Here is a 24,582-nt window from a genome sequence, read left to right as displayed (position 1 = left end):
GGCTGCTCCTGCTGCCTTGGGCCGTCACAGACCCCGAGCACTCTTGTCACAGCCACAGAGCCGTGTTCTTCCTGAGCAGGGGCTGTGAGGCCCCACGGCAGCCCTGGGACCCCGTCCTCCTGCTGCTTGCAGCCCCCGCCCTGCCCTCCTGCTGCCTCCCCGGGGTGTCAGCGCGGGTTTGTGTCGGGGCAGCACTTGTGTGCAGGTACGGGAGGGATGGGAGCGGGCGGGTGTCACGGTCCATTCGATGATGGACTCGTGATGGTTCTTCTAATTTGATCTCAGAGTGCAAAATTAAGGTGACCAAAAAACCAAGGGATTATAATTCAATCAAATAGCGTTACTTTATTAATTTGCCCGTAAAGCGGCACGTGATAGAGAGAGAGTAAGAAAGAGAAAGGGGAAAGAAACGGGGAAAAGTAAAGGTAAAGATGAGAAATGAGGTTGCGTTTATCACCAGTCCAGTTCCAGAAGCGTCCCTCTGGTCCCTCTGGTCCTGCCGGTTCTCTGCCACAGAAGGGGATGGACTCATTACGTATGTTGGGATGGGCTCATTACGTATGCTATCAAATCGGTGTTTGACGAGTAGGCATAATTAATAGAACCACTATAAAGGTCTGTGCTCTGTATCAATAAATTGAAGCATGTTTATCATCCGCATAGGATGGCCGCATTTCTTCCTCCGTCGCCGTCGGCCTGAACCCATGTCGGGGGTCTTGACCCCCGACACTGTACCTCAGATGCTGTATCTTGGATGCTGCATCTAGGATGCTGTGTCTGGGATGCTGTATCTTGGAGACTGTATCTAGGATGCTGTATGTGGGATGCTGTATCTTGGATGCGGTATCTAGGATGCTGTATCTAGGATGCTGTATCTAGGGTGCTGTATCTAGGATGATGTATCTAGGACAGTATATCTGGGATGCTGTACCTAGGATGCTGCATCTAGGATTCTGTATCTTGGGTGATGTATCTGGGATACTGTATCTACGATGCTGTATCAAGGATGCTGTATGTAGAATACTGTATCTAGGATGCCTTATTTGGGATGCTGTATCTGGGATACTGTACCTGGGATGCTGTATCTGAAATGATGTATCTGGGATGCTGTATCTGGGATACTGTACCTCGGATGCTGTATCTTGGATGCTGTATCGAGGATGCTGTGTCTGGGATGCTGTATCTTGAAGACTGTATCTAGGATGCTGTATGTTGGATGCGGTATCTAGAATGCTGTATCTAGGATGCTGTATCTAGGATGCTGTATCTAGGGTGTTGTATCTAGGATGATGTATCTAGGACAGTATATCTGGGATGCTGTATCTAGGATCCTGTAACTAGGATGCTGTATCTGGGATGCTGTATTAAGGATGCTGTATCTGGGGTGCTGTATCTGGGATACTGTATCTAGGATGCTGTATCTGGGATGCTGTATCTTGGATGTGGTATCTAGTATGCTGAATCTGGGATGCTGTATCTAGGATGCTGTATCTAGGATGCTGTATCTGGGATGCTGTTTCTAGGATAGTATATCTGGGATGCTGTATCTAGGATCCTGTAACTAGGATGCTGTATCTGGGATGCTGTATCAAGGATGCTGTATCTGGGATGCTGTATCTAGAATGCTGTTCTAGGATGATGTATCTGAGATGCTGTATCTAGGATGCTGTATTTATTACGCTGAATCTGGGATGCTGCATCTAGGATGCTGTATCGAGGATACTGTACCTGGGATGCCGTATCTGGGATGCCGTATCTAGCATGATGTATCAGGGATGCTGTATCAGGGATGCTGTATCTAGGATGCTGTATCTGGGATGCTGTATTTTGTATGCTTTATCTGCGATGCTATATCTGGGTGCTGTATCTAGGATACTGTATCTGGATGCTGTATCTAGGATGATATATCTGGGATGCTGTATCGGGGATGCTGAATCTGGGATGCCGTATCTGGGATGCTGTATCTAGGATACTGTATCTGGGATGCTGTATCTGGGATGTTGTATCTTGGATACTGTATATAGTATGCTAAATCTGGGATGCTGTATCTAGTATGCTGAATCTGGGATGCTGTATCTGGGATGCTGTATCTGGGATGCTGTATCTGGGATGCTGTATCTAGGATGCTTATTCTGGGATCTAGTATCTTGGATGGTGTATCTTGGATGCTGTATCTGGGATGCTCTATCTTGGATGCTGTACCTATTATGCTGAATCTGGGCTGCTGTATCCGGGATGCTGTATCTGGGATGCTGTTTCTAGGATGCTGTATCCGGGATACTGTATCTAGAATGCGGTATCTTGGACGCTGTATCTGAGATACTGTATCTAGGATACTGTATCTAGCATGCTCTGTCTGGAATTCTGTATCTGGGATACTGTATTTAGTATTCTTTATCTGCGATGCTGTATCTGTGTGCTCTATCTAGGATGCTGCATCTACGATGCAGTACCTAGGATGCTGTATCTGGGATACTGTATCTAGGATGCTGAATCTGGGATGCTTTATCCGGGATGCTGTATCCGGGATGCTGTATCCGGGATGTGTCGGGGGTCAAGACCCCGGCATGGGTTCGGGCCTACGGCGACGGGGGAAGAAATACAGCCATCCGTTGCAGATGATAAACATGCTTCATTTATTGACACGAGCCACTGGCTTTTATAACAGTTCTATTAATTATGCCTACTCCTCAAACACCGATTTGATAGCATACGTAATGAGGCCATCCCAACATACATAATGAATCCATCCCCTTGAGTCCATCCCCTTCTGTGGCCCCCCTGGTATGTGAGTTCCCTCGTTATCTCGGAGCTGCCTCCTGGTACTTGTTTATCCAGGCCTTTCTCAGGAGCTGCCTCCTGAGACTGTGAGACTTGTTTATGCAGGCCTTTCCCAGGCAATACCTTCTCACCCACCCTTGTTCAGCTCATGCTAACTGAGGCCTACTCATGCTAACTAGAAGAGATCCTCTCCGTGGAGAGGGTCTCCTGCCCTTTCTCTCTTGGCCATTCTCCAACATCTCCCCCCTTTTTCTTTTCGGACGAGCAGAGTTTGTCCCAACGTGTGCTCAAATATTCTCTTAATACAAGATAAAGCACAACTTAAACACAAAAGCCCAATAACTGCAATAATCACAATAGCTAACAGACTTTGCAAAAGGTCTTTGACCCATCCTTCCTGTCCCAGCCAGTTCGTCAAACTTTCTAGGCTGAAAAACTCCATATCCTTTTGTGAGTGGTCCATAAGTTGTTGAATTTCCTTATGGATTGAAATCTATTTATCCTTTAGATCCATACAGCAGAGACCATCACATCCTTCACACCCATGTCCTTGAGCCAATAACAAAAGTCTGTCGCAGCTTGTCACGAAATATTACACGGAGGCACCCCAAGGTTAATTTAAGGGACAACAGTCCACAGCAACTTTTATTAAACCAGTAAGAAACAGGGTTCTTGCACTCCACAAGTGACTTAAATACAGGTTCAGATATCAGTTGAGGAAATAATTTGAAGGGGCAGCAACTAATACAACAGCGGTCCACAGTGTGCATGCACGTGGCTGCACCAAAACAATGCCGGAGCCAGCCTTGGGTCCCGGAGAAGCACACACTTGCCAAACACGGTGCAAAAGAGATGCACGTACTCGTAGTGAGTACGAGAAGTGTGCACTCGCGATTCCGCGAGGGTAAATTTATAATACACTCGCAATTGTGCGAGGAAATAATTTACTTACCCGTGCCAGTGTGCACGGAATCCTACACGTGCTTATCTGAAAGCACGGGAGGAAAATACACTCGCGGGTGTGCGAGGGGCTCTCAGCGGCCACTCGCGACTGTGCGAGGATTAATTTAAAGTACCCGTGCAAATGTGCACGGAAAATATATGTGCAAATGTGCACGAAAAGTATAAATGTGCTCGCAATCCTGCGAGAAGTTTTACTTACACACGTGGCGGCAGGGCGAGCGGAGTCTCCATCCCGGGGAGCGGGGGGGCCCGTGGCTCCCGGCGGCAGCGGCCAAGCTCGTGCTCCGAGGGACCCGCACAATGGGCCGAGTCGCCGACGAGTGTCCCGTTTTTTATACTGGCTGATCAGATTATGACGTGTAGGCACTCTAGAAGCTTCTCTGCACCCCCACACTGGAGTGGGTGCCCCTGGAGCCTTCCATCATCCCACACACTGCCTGTGGGTGCCCAGCGACTGGGCTAATGGGCCTGGCCAGGGTGCTCTGGGGCCAAACAAAAGAAGCTGTTAGCCTCAAGTATCAGATAAAGAGGGAGACGTGCCTGCTCCTTCCAAACTGAAGGGGGGTTGCATTCCACGACAATCCCACCCTGTGACTACAGTCATAATCTGATATATATAACTCTGGAGTGGTGTTATATTCACCTCTTGCCTCCAAAGTAAAAAGGGGACAGTTCTGCCGGTGAGCCTTAATGTCCACTGTGGACCACCATGTAGCATGTGTTGACAGTTATTAATAACAGTATACAATAGAATGGAAGTAATTACAACAATCAACAATTGCCCAAGGTAATTATTGAGTCCCAGCATCAGTCACAGCTCATTAGTGCTTCCATTCCTGTGAAGGCCTTCCTTCTGAATGGCTTGCTGGTGTTAGCTGGAACCTTTTCCACCCCGTCATTGTTGGTGTTGTTTGGATCTTCTTCCACAATAGAAACAGAGATTTGTAGAAAAAAACCTACAGCAACACTTATCAGTTGTTTTAATCTGAGCGTTTGGCTTACCTAAGAGTAGCAGCTTTATTTTGCATTCCCCATCAGGCACTCGTGCACACACACACGTTAAATCACATGCGCCCAGACACCCATAGGCCATGTGGGGTCCCCGGCTGCTGCAGCAATGGGGAACTGGTGTAGCTAAAACTTTACAGCAAACACACACAAGCAAACACCTTAAGGCAACCACCGCAATGGGGGGTTTAAGTTAAAAGGTTACATGCCTCTTTAACCCTCCAAAAGCAATGGCTTATTGTTATTTAAAATCTTCAGAAAACAGCCTTATATTTATCCAAGGACATTTCAATTTGCTATTCCAATGGACAAACATAAGTTTTGTAGAAAAGAAGGAACCAGAAAAAGCAGCTTCAAATATGCATAAAAACAACAAAAATAGTTAAGTCTGAATGCAAAAGAATCTTAAAAGGTACAGTTCGTTCAAATGTCCAGGCCGAAGCAAACACTAGTGCCATGACTCTGCTTGCTGCTGGTCAAGATCCCCTATTAGTCCCTTAATATGAGACAGCTTGTTGTGGAGGTACACGCATCTGTACTTCTCTTCCACCCTGTCATCTTCCTTCGCCCTGCAAGAAAACACAAAACAGATCTCGGTCCCTTTGGAACCGGGCTTTCATAGTTAACATGTTGAACTAGCTCAGAAGTTTCTGAGCAGGAACTATCTCTTGGACCTTTTGTTCTGGGGGCAGGTCTTTATCAATATCATTAATGACCTCCATAATGCCTCATTTAGCTGCAGTGGAGTGCCAGTATATTATTTTTTTTTTTTTTTTGATAGCAAGTAATATTAGCAGCTACTTTTAGTAAGCAGCGGTGCTGAGGCACATTGCCGGGTCCTAGTGCGAGCTGCCTCTGAACCTCAGAGAGCACTGAGCCGGGGCAGGGTCGCTGGCCCAAGCCGCGGCTTTTTTTTTTTTTTTTTTTTTTTACTTCAGTTTGCGAGAGTGGGGGGGGGCGCTCCCGCCCGAAGCGAGGGGGGGGTGGCGGCCAACCTGGGGAAGGTGGTTGCCTCCCGGCGCTCGCAAGGCCGGGCTGCCCCGCCCCACACCGCCAGGGCTTGGATGCCAGGAACGGTGGCGGGGAGGGGGCCAGCCGGGGGGAGGTGCGCAGAGAGGCGGCAGAAGCTTCACGGGGAGAAGTTTGTCTCCGTTTTTCGGGTCACGCCCGTACTGGACATGTATTTCTAGCTGCCCTTTCAGGCTGCTCCGTTTCGCGCCGCCAGTCCCGGAGCGGTCGCCAGCACTCGCGAGGTCGGGCTTTGTTATGCCGGACCCTCCGAGTTGCTGGAGACTCCGCTTCGCGCCACCGGTCCCGGAGCGGTCGCCGGTCCCGGGGCGGTCGCCAGCACTCGCAAGGTCGGGCTTTGCTATGCCGGACCCTCCGAGTTGCCGGTACTGGGCGGGGACCGTTTGGACGCCGCGGCTAATCATTTGTCTTTCTTCAAGATCATTAATAACTTCCGTAGTGCCCCGTTTTGCTGCATTTGGCAGGGGGTATTGTGGAATACGGGTTATTGTAGATGTGGGTGGAGCAGGAGCAAGTTGCAAAATCCTAATGTCAGTAGTTCCTTCGAGTTGCAAGGGTGCAGAGGTAAATGGCAATATTCTAATGCGGGCTACCTCTGCTCTGTGACTCCCAAAGCTCCAAATCTCCCCATTAGGTAAGCACCACCGTCTACCTGCCAAAATATCGAATCCCAATATGTTTGCCTTATAAGGACTCAGGGCAACTTCCACACTCGTTGTCCGCTTTTCCCCAGGCAGCAAAAGGTGGGTTCGAGCTAAAGGGCACCTCTCTGCTACACCCGTTACCCCCACAATATTGATGGCTTTCCTTGATGGTTTAATCCCGAGTTTGTCAGCTTGCCGCTTGTTCAAAACACTGATTTGTGCGCCCGTGTCAATTAGAAATTTCACACTTATCCGCCTTGGACCAACGGGGATATGTATGTATGGTTCTTTATCACCGGACCATTGGCAAGAAAATACAAAGCGGGTGGGGCGGTCCTGGTTCCCATCCGCTCCTACCAGTTTTTTGGCTCCCTTTGTGAGGATACGAAAGGGTTAGTGTTTCGCTTGTCCTCAGGGAGGGGGGCGGTTACCGGTGCCTTCTCTTTGTTTTCTGATCTTCCCTCTAAATATTCCACCAGCTCCTGTAAATGCTCAGTGGAAAGCTTATGTAGCAGTGTTCGGGGCACACCCAGACCAGCCGCACGGCGCCAGAGACTGCTCCGCTGCAAACTGCTACTCTGATCTGCCTGGCAGCCAAAACGCTCCGGTTTCTGCGATGAGGGGGGCGGCCTGGTGGGGGGCGATCCCTGAAGAGGCTCGGCTCAGCTCGTCTTCCGGACCGTTCGGCTTCTGCACGGGCTGCCGCTCGGGTCTACCCACCCCATCTCGCGCCCATGTGTGATCACATTGTGTAAAATTTCGGCCCAGGTTAATACATGTTCAGGAGGACTTCGGGGATTTTGCTTATTACGATCAATAGCTCCCTGAATTTTTTTCCTTAAGGGACTGGACATATATTTTTAAGGCATCCGGTAATCCTTTAATAAGCAGCCGAAGGTGGACCGGATCCACTGGCGCCGCCATAGGGTGGGACTGCCGGCCTCGTTCATACATTGCTTGTATACAAGCCGCCTTTTGAACTCCCTCGGCAAGATCTGATATACCTTTTATAACAATTGACACTGGCTCCCCACGTTCCCTGGGATCTAGACCACCAGCCCAGTAAGCTACACGAGATGTAATGGACTGATCACCGTCTGGACCATCACTTAAAAATACTCCTGGGCCCCAGAAACCTGTGGCCTCGTCCTTACTCAATAATATTCTATCACCCCCAGTAAGTGAAACGCGCCAAAGATATTCAGTCTCTGTCTCGCCCGGCTTCCGTGAGAATCTAGTTTGTAAATCCCCTAGCTCCAGTCCGGAATATGGCGTGCTATGGGTAGCCGTGCGTGGATTTCTGCCTCGTCCATCCGTATGTGTCTCAGTTCTAATAAGAGGACGCACGTCCTTTGTTTCTACCCCCACCTCATCAACACTGTTTTCAGAATCAGTATCTTTGTCGAGAAGCGGGGGGGCCGAGGGGCACGCCTGAAATGGGGAGACGCTAGAGGCGGCTCTCATATTAACTAACAAAAATTCAAGTTTTTGTTCCAAAAAGCCAAGTTTCTGTTCTAACAAGCCAAATCTCTGTTCTAAATAATCCGACCGTATGCTTTGCCGCGAAAAGTCCTGTATTAGAGAGTCAAATTGTTCACTCTCCTGCGAAAGGTTTTCCTCCATTCGGTGCTTAAGTTTACACAGATCCTGTGCTACCTTTAAGCAAACACCCAAACTGAAACACACCGCAGCCCACATAACTGCAAGACCCCAGGTTACTGCAGAGATATTGCTTAACCCTCCAAATAATTCCTCCATTTCTGATATCCTGCACGACTACGCCAAAATTGTCACGAAATATTACACGGAGGCACCCCAAGGTTAATTTAAGGGACAACAGAGTCCACAGCAACTTTTATTAAACCAGTAAGAAACAGGGTTCTTGCACTCCACAAGTGACTTAAATACAGGTTCAGATATCAGTTGAGGAAATAATTTGAAGGGGCAGCAACTAATACAACAGCGGTCCACAGTGTGCATGCACGTGGCTGCACCAAAACAATGCCGGAGCCAGCCTTGGGTCCCGGAGAAGCACACACTTGCCAAACACGGTGCAAAAGAGATGCACGTACTCGTAGTGAGTACGAGAAGTGTGCACTCGCGATTCCGCGAGGGTAAATTTATAATACACTCGCAATTGTGCGAGGAAATAATTTACTTACCCGTGCCAGTGTGCACGGAATCCTACACGTGCTTATCTGAAAGCACGGGAGGAAAATACACTCGCGGGTGTGCGAGGGGCTCTCAGCGGCCACTCGCGACTGTGCGAGGATTAATTTAAAGTACCCGTGCAAATGTGCACGGAAACTATATGTGCAAATGTGCACGGAAAATATATGTGCAAATGTGCACGAAAAGTATAAATGTACTCGCAATCCTGCGAGAAGTTTTACTTACACACGTGGCGGCAGGGCAAGCGGAGTCTCCATCCCGGGGAGCGGGGGGGCCCGTGGCTCCCGGCGGCAGCGGCCAAGCTCGTGCTCCGAGGGACCCGCACAATGGGCCGAGTCGCCGACGAGTGTCCCGTTTTTTATACTGGCTGATCAGATTATGACGTGTAGGCACTCTAGAAGCTTCTCTGCACCCCCACACTGGAGTGGGTGCCCCTGGAGCCTTCCATCATCCCACACACTGCCTGTGGGTGCCCAGCGACTGGGCTAATGGGCCTGGCCAGGGTGCTCTGGGGCCAAACAAAAGAAGCTGTTAGCCTCAAGTATCAGATAAAGAGGGAGACGTGCCTGCTCCTTCCAAACTGAAGGGGGGTTGCATTCCACGACACAGCTCTACTCTACCGTGTGGCATGTCGTACAGAATCTACATCTAACAAGAATCTACTTAAAGCCCTTGAAGTTCTGTTAGTTTGCTTAACTAGCCAGCATCCAAATTTTCTAAAATATTTAAAGCTCTAGCTGTGCCAACACCAGATACAAGAGATCCTAAAACCCTTAGCCCTGAGCCCCAAAAATCTACAGTATCATCACATTTTGACTTATATGCATGCCAAAAGTGTTTTTCTCGTCTTGCTCTTCTGTGATTTATTGTCATGGATACATTGGGTGTTAAGAGAGTTAATAGTCCCAAAATACACAGTCCTCCAACAGCATTAGAAGGAATTCCCGATTAGGCTCTATCTTCACAGATCAAGAATACACCATACAGTCTGTCCCACACTACCAATGACATCCCTCGGATTCTTCTGCGAGGCATTACACCATCGAGTTACACTTCTATAATCACCAAGGGTAGCATTAATATTTGCAGTCTTATCCATCCATGCTTTAGCATATTGTCCTGGCACCTTTCACAAACCAGCTGTATACAAGCAGCCATGGGCACAGATCCCAGCAATTCCAGTTCCTGTGGTTCAATGTCTGTTTCCAGAAGACAGTTAATCCAAAGTGCCATGTTGGTATTATTACAGTTTGTTGCAATGCCTTTACGTAGACCACTATTTTGAAACAGTTGTGTGATGCTGCTGTAGTCATCAAGGGCGATGCCAACCAAGCATGTGTGGAACGGTCTTACCGGAGACATCGTAGTTAGGCATATAGAGTCCTGGTCAGTCACGTTGGCTAAAGTAATCCACATGTTAGTCCTTGTCTGTGCAGGCATTCAAAACACAGCAGCTGGAACACAGGTTTCACATTTTGTGCCAAGAACCATTGCGGCCCTTGATCTGTAAAGACACAAGCACAACCTCTCCCCCAGGTTATCAATTGATGTGGCCTTTTTCATTGACTAGTGATTTGACCATAACTAATGTAGGTTCTTTCTGATTTAGCATGGTTTTGGGTCACACTTGCAAAGTATTTCATCACATACAATGCTTTTGACAATTGGTTTTGTGATGTTTTCCCTACTTCTCTCCCCTTTTTCTTTTAAGAAGGAACAAAACTAAAACAAAAGCACAGTGCAGAATCAGATACGTGCGTTGGATTTTGACTACATACTTAGAATCACAAATCAAAATCAGAGGTTCCTCCTTAAAAAGCCCTAAGTAATTTAAAGCTGCGCCAAGTTCTGCTAATTGGGTTGAGCCTTCAATAATTTTTACAGAATGATGCCAGTTGTTATCTTCACACCTCCCAGAATCATCAATAAAAACTTTGCAAGTATGTAAGATCAGACCAAATACAAGTATGGCCTATGACCTGATGTTAAAGACTTGCAGGTTCTGCAGCAATTTACATTTTACATTTATGCATGCCAAAAGCTGTGCTGTTAAGAAAACCAGGTAGTGCAATTTATAAAGACATAGATCACAAACTAAAGAAATCAGAATTACATTTCACAAATGGTACATATGGCCTATTAAGACTTAAATTCATTTCCTGCATTTTCTTGATCAGAGTGACAATTGGCATATAACAGTGAGTATATCAGTGTGCTAGCAGTCTCATCATACTGTCCCACAATAGCCACAGGTTGTTTATAGGTGGTAGCTAGAAACAGACAAATCTGCAAGTCCAATCGAATGCAGCCAGCCTGTAAAGTTGTCATAAATTCATTCCTCAAAGTTCCTAACTCCATTTTGGCTGTCATAGTTATTGGATATTGCTTTCCCTTACCAGATCGAAGTCCTGTTTCAGATTTCTCAGCGTAGTATTTGCTCTATCAAGACATTGGCTGTTAATGCTAGTGGAAATACAGCATTCGAAATTTCCTTGGAGATTTCTCACTTGCACAAGCAGATCTGCACCATCCCAGCAGCTTCTTGTAGGCTATGCAACTAAACAGAATTCTCAGAAAACGTTATTTGTGCTTACAATTTACTTAACAAATCTTAACCTAAGAGAGGTATAGGACTTTCTGGCAACTATAAGTATACATGTATTAACACTTTTTTTCAAATTCGGCATTCCATTTGTCTCAAAAAACGGCCTTTCTTTCGTTTTCTCCCATGACCTCAAACTGCATTCTCGGACTGCTCCATTTAGTATTACATCGCCATATAGGGGGGAGAGAACCCCCCCCTTTCACTGCTTCAAAAGCAGGCAGCCAGGTTTTTCCATTTTTGTTTTTCTTTCTCTTCGTGCTGCAGTTTAGAGATAACCAAGGTCACGCAGCTGGCATAATGGCTGGTACGAAGTAGGAGGCTCTGGGAAACTTCTCAGTTACACATTCCTTAGCTCCATGTACCTTTTACAATTTAGAGATGTTAAAAAACAGTATAAACCAGTACAATAAACATCAATCCATTATTCTATTGTCCTAGATCCAAATCAGTTCATATTCCAGCAACCTTTAAATACAACTTCATAACTTCATACAATACCAAGTTCACATCCATTATAGCATTTAAAGTATCATGTCAAGTTTCTTTTTTTTTTTTTTTTTTTTTTTTGCGGAATTTAACACTTTAAATCCTTTTCTGGCCTCAAAATTACTAGATAACAATATAAGCAATTACTCTAATGTGTAAGGATGCAATCCTAAGGTGAAACAAGGCGGAATTTTAGCAATGGAACCAGTTCCCATTATAAATATGCAAATTAAAATACTGAGCTCAGACGTGAAAACCAAATACCCAGGTCAAATATGCAGATAGATCACAGTCACACTAAATGAAGACAATATCTCAATTTTTGCATTGCACCTTTGAGCCGCTCGCTGCTCAGGCAGGTGGAGGTACCTCTGGGTCTCCCTGACAAAACGGGTCAGTGGCGCCGGAGCCCATCAGCACTCGCCCCCCGCCATCGTAATGAGCTGAACCGGGCAAGGCTTCCTTTTTGCTTTGTTTTGTTTTCAGTGTCTCATCTGGTGCGCTATAACTGTTATTCCAAAACCTGGATTCTTTACTTGATGTGCACAAAAAGCCAAATTTAGTGTACCGAGATGAGAGACAGCCTGTCACAGAGTTGCGCAAGTCTGGATATTGGAATAAAGCTAGTATGCTAGAGAGAAAAACAACAGCTACTACACGCAAAATTTCCACGACCACATTCACGCAGCAAGGAATCAAATCACTCATGATCTTCCGAACCATCACAAAATGCACATTTTGAGTCAACGGATTCTCACGATTTAACAGATTACGAACTTACCTTACCATATAGCACGGACCTATCAAAATTGCAACATACTTAAACAGATACCCTCAAAGAAAACAGGTTAATGAGGAGAGAATCTTGCAGACTTTAACAAGTTTGCTGTGACCTATGTGTTACCAGTTAACTCCCTTTCAGCTGTCTGAAATGATTTAACGATCTCTTGTAGGGATTTATTCTGTCCTGCTCTTCTGGCCTCAAAAACAACATTAATTGCAACAAGATTCTATCCTCCGGACACTTTTCCCAATCATTTAACTTATACAGCAACAAACACCGATGTCAACATTTAACAAGATCTTCCTTCCTCACAATTCCGAGTGTTTTCCCAAGCCTTAAAACACCTTCCAACACTGATCTTCTAGGAACACAACTGAAAGCAATTATTCCTGACCCCATCTTGCAAGTAAAACCTTGAAAAGAGGGAGGGAGGGAAGGGGGGGGGGGGGGGGGAAGGGGGGAACGCACATTCCTGACAAGCTGCTTGATTTTCAAAGAGGCAATACACAGGAGCACATAATACGTACCGTAAAACTTGCAATTAACATGTTGATAGCAAACATTAGCATTCTTTGCTGCTAATCTCAATACTCGTGCTTCCTCAGCTTCTAAGTTTTCAACCTGCTTACTGATGGCCTCTTGGAGATAGTCAATAAATTGCGTGTAAGTCTCATTGGGACCCTGATTGCGGTGTGTCAATTAGTGTCTCTTCCAGGAGTTGTGGGATACCTGCCTCTTTTAACGAATCCGCATAGTTCTGTCCTAAATGATCTATGGCTGTTACCTTTCACAGAGTTCTTTTGCCCAGTTCTCATCCGGCGACTCCTTCCGCTCTCTCGTAGGGGTTAGAGGGTTGAAAGACAGTAAAAGCAGATTGGTAAAATTGGTAAAAGGACTGATAGTACACTTGTTTACGACTTTAGCATTCTCATCTTTCACAGGGTCTTTGAATAAGTTGTCTGACTCCAATCCCCCGGACTGGTTGTTAGATGACGGTACAGGTGGCCGCCCGCTCGGCATTTTTCCTCCCCCCGCCCTGGACTGCAACGGTGCAAAAATTCCGGCAGCAGCAGATCGTTCAGCCTTAAGATCTTCTAAGACAGTCCCATGATTTCCATTGCTGACTCTATCCCATTTTTTCTGCTCTATATTGTCCCAAAGTTCAAATTTTGAATCACTAATGCTCATAACAGTCTTTTCAGGTTTTAATTGCTTCATTGTAGTAATTATCAGTTTCCAAGCGGTTACAAGGCCGAGAATATATCTTTCACGGTGACTTACTGCCTTCCACAACACAGTTCCCATGCCTCTGCACCAAATTAATAGTCCTTTGAGGTTCTCCGTTGATTCATCATCATCTATAACCATATTCTATAGCACATCTCCTAGTTTTCTCTACTCTCCCTGTTGCCACTAGACCAGCTAGCTGTTTAACGCAACTATTATCGACCCCTCGCTTTTCTAAAAAGCTCCGTAAAAGATCGCTTTCCTAAAAAGCTCCGTAAAAGATCGCTTTTCTAAAAAGCACTGTAAAAGATTTAGGGCTACTTCCTTTTATCCATGTTCCTTTTATCCGTGCCGCCTTTATCCATACTACTACTGGCACGGTCCCCTTCTGTATCCCCTTATGTATCCCCTTATGTATCCCCTTATGAACTACTTACAGCGATATCCTTTTTTGCTCTGCCCTTTAGTAGCCCCTCAGCAGCGAACTTTAATCGGTTCAGGCATTGGAGACGACACACCGCAGCACAGTGTTCAGTCGCTCTGGCCCGCCAGTCGCTGTTTCTGGCACCGCTGTCGTTTCCGTCGCTTTTGGGCCCGCGTGCGTTGCTAGTTCTTGTAAATCCCTGTTAATCCTTGTAAGTGCCTGGTAGTCCTCCAGGTCCCCGCTAGGTCTTCAGGTGCGGGTTCGGCCTTCAGGTGTTCTGTTCGGCCTGTTCGGGCACCAAATGTCGGGGGTCAAGACCCCGGCAGGGGTTCGGGCCTACAGCGACGGGGGAAGAAATACAGCCATCCGTTGCGGATGATAAACATGCTTCGTTTATTGACACGAGCCACTGGCTTTTATAACAGTTCTATTAATTATGCCTATTCCTCAAACACCGATTTGATAGCATACGTAATGAGCCCATCCCAACATACATAATGAGTCCATCCCCTTCTGTGGCCCCCCTGGTATGTGAGTTCCCTCGTTATCTCGGAGCTGCCTCCTGGTACTTGTTTATCCAGGCCTTTCTCAGGAGCTGCCTCCTGAGACTGTGAGACTTGTTTATGCAGGCCTTTCCCAGGCAATACCTTCTCACCCACCCTTGTTCAGCTCATGCTAACTGAGGCCTACTCATGCTAACTAGAAGAGATCCTCTTTGTAGAGAGGGTCTCATGCCCTTTCTCTCTTGGCCATTCTCCAACAGGGATGCTGTATCTGGGATGCTCTATCTGAGATACTGTAGCTGGGATGCTGCATCTAGGATGCTGTATCTGGGATGTTTTATCTGGGATGCTGTATCTGGGATACTATATCTGGGATACTGTATCTGGGATGCTGTATCTAGGATACTGTATCTAGGATACTGTATGTAGTATGCTCTGTCTGGGATGCTGTATCTGCGATGGTGTATCTGGGTGCTGTATCCAGGATGCTTTATCTAGGATGCTGTATCTAGGCTTCTGTATCTGGGATGCTGTACCTGGGATGCCGTGTCTGGGATGCAGTATCTAGCATGATGTATCTAGGATGCTGTATCAAGGATGCTGTATCTGGGATGCTGTATCCGGGATGCTGTATCTTGGATGCTGTATCTAGTATGCTGTACCTGGTATCGTGTATCTTGGATGCTGTATCTATGATGCTGTATCTAGTATGCTGAATCTGTGATGTTGTATCTATGATGATGTACCTGGGATGCTCTATCTGGTATACTGTATCTGTGATGATGTATCTGGGATGCTGTGTCTAGGATGCTGTATCTGGGATACTTTATCTTGGATACTCTATCTGGGATGCTGTATCTAGGTTGCTGTATCTGGGATACTGTATGTGACATATTGTATCTGGGGTGCTGTATCTGGGATGCTGTATCCTGTGTGCCGTATTTAGGATGCTGTATCTGGGATGCTGTATCTATGATGCTGTATCTGGGGTGCTGTTTATTTCTATCCTGTCCTATCTCTCTGTCTAAACCAGTTCTTGTGTGCATGTCCCTTGTGGATGGTGGATCTCATCAGATCCAGCTTACACACACAGCAGAGGAAAGTGTTTTGCTCTTTATGAAACTGTGCAGTGTTCACACAGGAGAGCAGGTGGAGCTGGTGCACAGGAGCTGCAGCATCTCCTGCAGAGCTCAGTGGAGAAGTCTGATGGAGGAAAAGTGATGCCATCTCTGGTGGCCAATGAGGGAACCGGCAGACTGGGGGTGGGGGTGAGGAGCCAGGTTGTCCATACAGTGTCCAGCCTCAAGGGACCGTTCTCCTGCGTGTCCAGATGTCTTAAGGAGACCCTCGGGATCAATGTCCAGTGTAGAATGCTGCTGTCACTTCTTCCATACACTGAAAAATGCCAGAAAATACCCTGGAAAGAAAAAACCCTCCTTTATGAAATCGTCTTTGAAATCTTTATCAGCAAATGTCCCATTGAAACCTCTCCCGTTAGTTCTACAAGTCTGGAAGATTTGAAGGAAATTAGGGAAAGAAACATCGCTCCTTAGGGCTTTCTGTGTTTTAATGAGCCCCATGGCGTATTTGGTGCTGAGTCCATGAACCTCAGATACCAAGCACAGACTGAAGAGTCTGCTCAAGAAGTCCAAGTCAGAAGCAAACGCCAAAGTACCTTGAAGCATTAATGGGCCCCACTGAGGGCTGTTACTGACAAAGCCTCCCCAGGGACTCGTTAGAGCAGATATTTGGAGGCAGCGATTGCATCAGGCAAAGGCAAAGTGCAGCATCTCTGATGCTGAGAAAGCCCTTGGTTTGTCTGATGAAGGACAATGGCCAAGCCTTGAGCCCCTCCCCCTAGGAAGGGAGATCCTGTCTCTGACGTGTGGCTCAGGGCTCTTCCTGGGGCTGTGGGGAGTGTGATGCCCAGTGCAGGACAATGGTGTGACACCTCCTGGCCTGCATGGGGGGTGCAAGGAGGCAATGGGGAGCCATGGCCATGACAACCATGTGTCTCCTCTTAGGCCTGGCTGTCAGGGACATCAGCCATAGCCAAGGGGACAAAGACCTTGGCTCTTGCAGGAACATCCAGTGTCACCCTTGGCCATCTCCACCACAGTCCATCCGACACTGTTCCAGGCCTGTGGCTGTTTCCCCACAGGCTGCAGACACCCCATGCACATAGACCAGAGTTCTAACGAAGCTGGGAAATTAAACCATTCTTTTTTTAATAGACTTATTCTGTGGTAACTGGTTGTAAGAGACTTCTTAGTAAATTCACCGTGCTAGGTTTTGAGGTCATGGAAGAGAATGAAAGAAAGGCCACTTTTTGAGACCAATAGAATGCCAAATTTGGAACAAAGTTTTACCATAAGAATTCTTGTAGTTGCCAGGAAGCCCTCTACCTCTCTTGGGTCAGGATTTGTTAAGTAAATTGTAAGCTCCAATAACGTTTTCTGAGAATTCTGTTTAGTTGCATGGCCTACAAGAAGCTGCTGGGATGGTGCAGATCTGCTTGTGCAAGTGAGAAACCTCCAAGGAAATTCCGAATGCTGTATTTCCACCAGTATTAACAGCCAATGTCTCGATAAAGCAAACACTACACTGATAGAACTGAAACAGGACTTCCATCTGGTAAGGGAAAACAATATCCAATAAATATGACAACAAAAACGGTGTTAGAGACTTTGAGGAATAAACTCATGACAACCTAACAGGCTGACTGCATTCAATTGGACTTGCAGATTTGTCTCTTTATAGCTACAACATAGAAACAACCTGTGACTATTGTGGGACAGTATGATGAGAATGCTAACACTGATATACTGATTGTTACTCTGATCAAGAAATGCAGGGAATGAATTTAAGTCTTAATAGGCCATGATCCTTTTGTCGTATATGTACCATTTGTCAAATTCAATTCTGATTTTTTATTTGCAATCTACATCCTTGTAAATTGCACTAAGCTGACTTTCTTACCAGCACAGCTCTTGGCAGCATGAATGTAAATTGCTGCAGAACCTGCAAGTCTTTAACGTCAGGTCACAGACCATACGTGTATCTGGTCTGATCCTACACACTCGCACAGTTTTGTTGGTGGTTCTGGGCAGTCTCATAAAGCTGTAGTGGTCTGGCGTGAGGATAACGACTGGCATCATTCTGTACAAATTATCGAAGGTTCAACCCAATGAGCAGAACTTGGCGCAGCTTTACATTATTAGATCTTTTTAAGGAGGAACCTCTAAATTTGGTTTGTGATTCCGAGTACGTAGTCAAGGTCCAATGCACGTATCTGATTCTGAACTGTTTTTTTGGTTTTGTTTTTTCTTCATTTTTAAACAAAAAGGAGAGAGAAGCAGAGAAAACACCACAAAACCAATTGTCAAAAGCGTTGGATGTGATGAATCACTTATATCTAAGTGGTGCAGCCCAAATTTGCCCTGTGATGAAACACTTTGCAAGTGTGACCCAAAAGCATGCTAAATCAGAAAGAATCTGTGTTAGTTATGGTCAAATCACTAGTTAATGGTCAGTGGAAAAGGCCACATCCATTGATAAGCTGGGGGAGAGGCTCTGCTTGTGTCTTTACAGATCAAGGGCCGCAATGGTTGCTGGCACAAAACGTGAAACCTGTGTGATCCTCCTGACAATGACTGCTGCAGCTGCTGCGGTTTGGACGCCTGCACAGGCAAGACTAACATGTGGATTCCTTCAGCCAACCTGACTGACCAGGACTCCATATGCCTGGCTATGGCGTCTCCAGAAAACCCATCTGTGCCCATGGACACTTGTATCAACCTGGGTTGTGAGAAGTGTCAGAACAATATACGAGAACATGAATGGATAAACTGCAAAATGTTAATGCTGCCCTTGGTGAGTACAGAAATGAAACTCGATGGTGTAACGCCTCGCAGAAGAGTCCAAGGGGTGTCATTGATGATGTGGGAGAGCGACCCCAAAACCTCCTGCATGGTGTGTTCTTGATCTGTGGAGACAGAGCCTGGCCAGGAATTCCTTCTAATGCTGTTGGAGGACTGTGTATTTTGGGACGATTAACTCTCTTAATGCCCAATGTATCCATGATAGTAGATCACAGAAGAGCAAGACGAGAAAAACACTTTTTGCATGTATATGAGTCAATATGTGATGATAATGTAGATTTTTGGGGATCAGGGTTAGGGGTTTTAGGGTCTCTTGTACCTGGTGTTGGCACAGCGAAAGCTTTAAATACTTTAGAAAAATTAGGATGTTGGCTAGGTAAGCAACTAACAGAACTTCTAAGGCTTTAAGTGGACTTTCGTTAGATGTAGATTCTGTAAGACATGCTGCACTGCAGAATAGAGCCGCAGTAGACTTTTTGTTTTTAGCTCAAGGGCACGGCTGTGAAGATTTTGGTGGTATGTGCTGTATGGACTTGTCAGATCATTCTGAGTCATTTCATAAAGTATACAATTGTTGAAAGAGGGGGTACAAAAGTTGCAAGTTGATGATGGATGGGATTGGTTAAATAAATTGTGTAGTGGCTGGGGGCTCTCAGGGTGGTTGTTATCAGTAGTGAAAACGGCACTGATTGTCTTGATGATTGCTGTGGTTGTGTGTCGAGGGTTAAGATTGCGGGGTGACAATAAAACCCTGGCAGATATATTGTTAACCTCCTCTCACTCCCCACTTCCCCCTTTTGCCCCTCCCTCTCCCCCCTTCCCACTCAGGACAGGCGATCGGGAGGGAAAGAAGGACAGAGAGAAGAGAGTTGGAAAAAATTAAAGATGTTTTACTAATGCTACTAATAAGAATAGAGAAAATAATACAAAATATACAAAACCAATCTTGAAAGTCTCAGCAACTGCAGAGCCGGCCACCAAAGTCCTGGATTAGACTCTGCAGCCAACCGGAGCTGGATTCAGTCTGTCACTGGCCTCAGTTCGCAGGGACGACTCGCAAGGTCCTCTCCTAATGTCGGCCATAAGGAAAAAGGGCGAGATCCTCGTGATCTCCCACTTTTATATGAAGTATTCACGTGAATGGAATGTTATACACAGTTGGTCTGTTTCTCGGTCACCGGTTTCTCGTTGCCCCTCTCGCGAGATGTCCATCCATGCTTATCAATAAGTTTGCATTCCATTGCTAAGTTTACCAAAACATGTGTCTGGTTCTCCAGGAAAATGCAGTTAATATGAAGGCTTTAGCTGACAGGCAAAATTCACTGAACGAGAAACTTGTTTTTAACAAAACCAGGACATTGTGTTACTAGTGTTGCCATGCGTGATTTCTCTGCTGCAAAGGGCCCTGCACTGGACAATGAAGGCAATTTTTTTAGCACAAATACAAAAAGGGGGAATTGTGGGACTACGGTGGGTCCGTGCATTCCCTGACAGAGAGCATGGGAACAGAAATTAGCCTTGAAGATATGAAGGCCCACCCATGAGAAAGATGGGAGTAAAGGAGTGTCCGGAGATGTTCAGGATGTACCCGTGAGAGAGAAGGGAGTAGAAGAGTAACATTGATGAGAGCAAAAATAGCCAATGAGATGTTACTGCTGTAACTTGTGACCAATAGTGAAGAGACCCATGAATTGGTAAAACTGTATGAAAATGCACTTGTGGCAATAAATGGCATCTACTGCTTTCATCCTGGAAGAACTTGGTCCATGTCGTTTGTCCGTCTCAACCGTGACAGTCACAACAACCCCAGGCAGCGCTACAGGTTCGGGGAAGACGGACTGGAAAATTGCCTGGTGGAGAGGGGTCTGGGGGTGTTGATCGACAGCAGCTGAACATGAGCCAGTGTGTGCCCAGGTGGCCAAAAAGGCCACCAGTGTCCTGGCTTGTATCATGAATGGTGTGGCCAACAGGACTAGAGAAGTGATTGTGCCACTGTTCTCAGCGCTGGTGAGGCCGCAGCTCAAATCCTGTGTTTAGCGGTGGGCCCCTCATCATAAGAAGGACATTGAGGCACTAGAGAGAGTGCAGAGGAGGCGACGGAGCTGCTGAGGGGCTGGAGCACAAGTGTGATGAGGAGCAGGTGAGGGAACTGGTGGGTTCAGCTGGAGAACAGGAGGCTGAGGGGAGACCTTATTGCTGTCCTCAACTACCAGAAAGGAGCTTGGAGCATGGAGGGTGTTGGTCTCTTCTCCCAAGTAGCAAGTGATAGGACAAGAGGAAATGGCCCCAAGTTATGCCAGGGGAGGTTTAGATTGGATAGTAGGAAAACAATTCTTCCTGGAAAGGCATGTCAGACGCCCAGGGCAGTGGTGGAGTCGCCATCCCTGGAGGGGTTTAAAAGGCATTGAGACGAGGTTCTTAGGGACATGGTTTAGTGCTAGAGTTAGGTTGTGGCTGGACTCAATGCTCCTGACGATCTCTTCCAACTGAAATGATTCTATGATTCTATGGTATCAACTGGAAAATTCTTCTATCGCATCTTCTAAGTGCTCTTCACACACCTGCCTCTTTACCTACAGTCCTGAAACTGATCTAATTAGGTGCACAAGTCTTGAATACCAGATGTAAATGACGAAAGTGATGTGGCTCTGTCAGTCTGGTCTGATACCTGCCAGTCCCAGGCAAACACCTCAGGTATGCGGGAGCCCCTCGAGGTTTGCACTGGGTGCTCATAGTGACACCATGGAGCTCAGTGCGAAAATCTGAGCACTCCCCTCAAAACTTAAAAAAAACCCCAACTCAACAACAACGACGACAACAAGAACAAAAAACCCCGCACTCTCTTTTTCATCAGATTAAATAATTCAGTATTTCCAGGAGATAGAGTGAGAGAGCGGCTACCGTGGATGTGATCGCTAGCTTGAGATAAATTCATTTATCAATAAATTCATTTATTAATTCATTTAACAAATAATTTACGAAGGGCAAACCCTGGCCAATAGATGAAGGGGATTATAGCGGTGCATATATGGAAGTACAGAAGGAGGAGGGGTAGTTACTGAGGATGCACTGGATAGCGTGGCACCTGAGCATGGCACAAGTGGCATGCAATGGCAGGAGAACCCCAACAGCATCCCGGGACGCCCACTCACCAGCCCCGTCTCTCAGGAGCCCCTCGGAATCCTCCAGCAACCCCCAGGAAACGCTCTTGCCCGTCAGCGAGCTGCCCCGAGCCCCTGCCCATCCTACACGCTGTTGGAGCTGCCAGGAACACAGAGTTCCAACCCTCCCCAGCCCTGGAATGCCAGTGCTGAGGGGAGGGCAGAATAGCAACGGACAAAACGCTTCAAAATTCCACGTCGACACTCATTAACCCGACACAAATGAACCTCTGACACAGATGAGCCAGATCAAGAACACGAAGGTTCATGGGCTGAGGAATCGGGTTTGCAAATCTTCTACACCAATCTGAACAGACACAGCATTTTTTATTTTTTGCCTTTGTTTCTGCTCTGGTTTCAGCTGAGGCTTTCTGGTTTTGCCATCTTCCCGTGAACCCGCACTCGATAAATGCAGGTATACTTCGGGTTTCCCCAGTTGCTCTTGACAAGAAATTTGATGTATGAAAAGGCTCTGGGAAGAGCCTGTGAAGAAAAGAGGCAAAAGGAAACGGAGGCGTTAAGAGCCAGAGTGCAGTCAATGGATCTGCCCCTGCCAGCCCGGCTCCTGCGCAGGAACCAGCTCCCAAAAGTGCTGCGGGCCCCAGTGCCCAGCGAGAAAGCGTTCACGCTCTTCCTGCTGCGGACGTGCGGGCAAACCTGCTTTGCTCCCTGGCATCTCTCCCCCGCGTGTGGACCGTACCTGCAGCGGGAACGTCTGGATGGGCTCTTTCGCCACGTTATACATGAACGTCCCAAGCAGAGTTTCCTCTTCTCCGTCCGCATCCAGTCCCTCAGGGGCAAAGCACAAGGAGAGCAGCTCAGACTCATCCCAGCACCGTGGGGATGTACGCGCTGGATGAGCCCCGTCCCGTTCCCAGCCTCTCCTGGGACCCCAGCACTCGTCTGGTACTGGTTGGACTGGAGCTCAGTCTCCGCCTGGAGTTTTGGTGAAGAACCCTGAGGTGCCCTGGCCAGTATCACAGTATGTTTGGGATTGGAAGGGACCTCAAATGATCATCTAGTCCAATCCCCCTGCCAGAGTAGGAACACCTCAGATGAGGTCACTCAGGAACATGTCCAGGTGGGTTTTGAATGTCTCCAGAGAAGGAGACTCCACAACCTCCCTGGGCAGCCTGTTCCAGTGCTCCATCACCCGCACTGAGAAGAAGTTTCTTCTCAAATTTAAGTGCAACCTCTTGTGTTCCAGCTTGATCCCATTAGCCCTTGTCCTATCATTGTTTGCCACTGAGAAGAGCCTGGCTCCATCCTCATGGCACTCACCCTTTATATATTTATAAACATTAATAAGGTCACCCCTCAGTCTCCTCCAAACTAAAGAGACTCAGCTCCCTCAGCCTTTCTTCATAAGGGAGATGTTCCACTCCCTTAATCATCTTTGTTGCTCTACACTGGACTCTCCCCAGCAGTTCCCTGCCCTTCTGGAACTGAGGGGCCCAGAACTGGACACAATATTCCAGATGGGGTCTCACCAGGGCGGAGTAGAGGGGAAGGAGAACCTCTCTCGATCTACTAACCACCCCCCTTCTAATACACCCCAGGATGCCATTGGCCTTCCTGGCCACAAGGGCACAGTGCTGGCTCATGGTCATCCTGTTGTCCACCAGGACCCCCAGGTCCCTTTCCCCTACACTGCTCTCTAATATGTAATCTCCCAACCTATACTGGACCCTGGGGTTGTTCCTGCCCAGATGCAGGACTCTACACTTTCCCTTGTTAAATTTCATCAGGTCATTCCCAACCCAACTCTCCAGCCTGTCCGGGTCCCGCTGGATGGCAGCACAGCCTTCTGGCGTGTCAGTCACTCCTCCCAGCTTGGTGTCATCAGCAAACTTGCTGATAGTACACTCTATTCCCTCGTCTAAATCGTTAATTAATATATTGAATAATATTGGCCCCAGTACTGACCCCTGAGGCACTCCACCAGGTACTGGCCTCCAACTCTCTGGCTTCTCTCCTTAAGCCAGTTTGCAACCCACCTCACTACTCTATTGTCCAGACCACACCTCCTCAACTTAGCAACTAGGATGCTATGGGAGACCGTGTCAAATGCTTTACTGAAGTCAAGGTAGACCACATCCACCGCTCTGCCATCATCCATCCAACTTGTTGCATTCTCATAAAAGGCTATGAGGTTGGTCAAGCATGACCTACCCTTGGTAAAGCCATGCTGACTGCTCCTAATAACCCTCTTAACCTTGATATGCCTTGAGATGGCACCAAGGACAAGCCGTTCCATTACTTTCCCAGGGACAGAGGTGAGGCTGACCTGTCTATAGTTACCCGGGTCCTCCTTCTTGCCCTTTTTGAAGACTGGAGTGACATTTGCTTTCCTCCAATCCTCGGGCACCTCTCCCGTTTCCCAAGACTTGGCAAAGATGATGGAGAGCGGTCCAGCAATGACTTCAGCCAGCTCCCTCAGCACCCGCGGGTGCATCCCATCTGGAACCATGGATTTATGGATGTCCAGACTACTTAGTTGCTCCCTAACCCAGTCCTCATCAACTAAAGCAAACTCCTCCATTGACCTGGCTTCATCCGGGGTCTCAGGGGTACAGGGCTCCTCAGGACAGCCTCCAGCAGAGTAGACAGAGACAAAGAAGGCATTCAGTAATTCTGCCTTCTCTGTATCTTCTGCCACCAGGGCACCCACCCCATTTATCAGTGGGCCTACATTGCCTCTGGTGTTAGTTTTATCTGCTATGTATTTGAAAAAGCTCTTTTTGCTGTCCTTGACCCCTTTCACCAGGTTGTTGTCTCTATCAGCATTATTCACGTCCTCAGAAGAGGGCACAACAGGGCTGCTCTCCACTGCTTCTTCCCCTTAAGAGCAGCACTGACTAGATGGACATCACGCAGTTTGCTACAGTGGCCAAGGCAAGGCTCCTCACCAACA

Source organism: Streptopelia decaocto, assembly GCF_964273445.1.
Source record: "Streptopelia decaocto genome assembly, contig: HAP1_SCAFFOLD_95, whole genome shotgun sequence".
Taxonomy (NCBI): Eukaryota; Metazoa; Chordata; class Aves; order Columbiformes; family Columbidae; genus Streptopelia; species Streptopelia decaocto.
The sequence above is the reverse complement of the archived record's forward strand: the minus strand, read 5'-3'. Positions refer to the sequence as shown.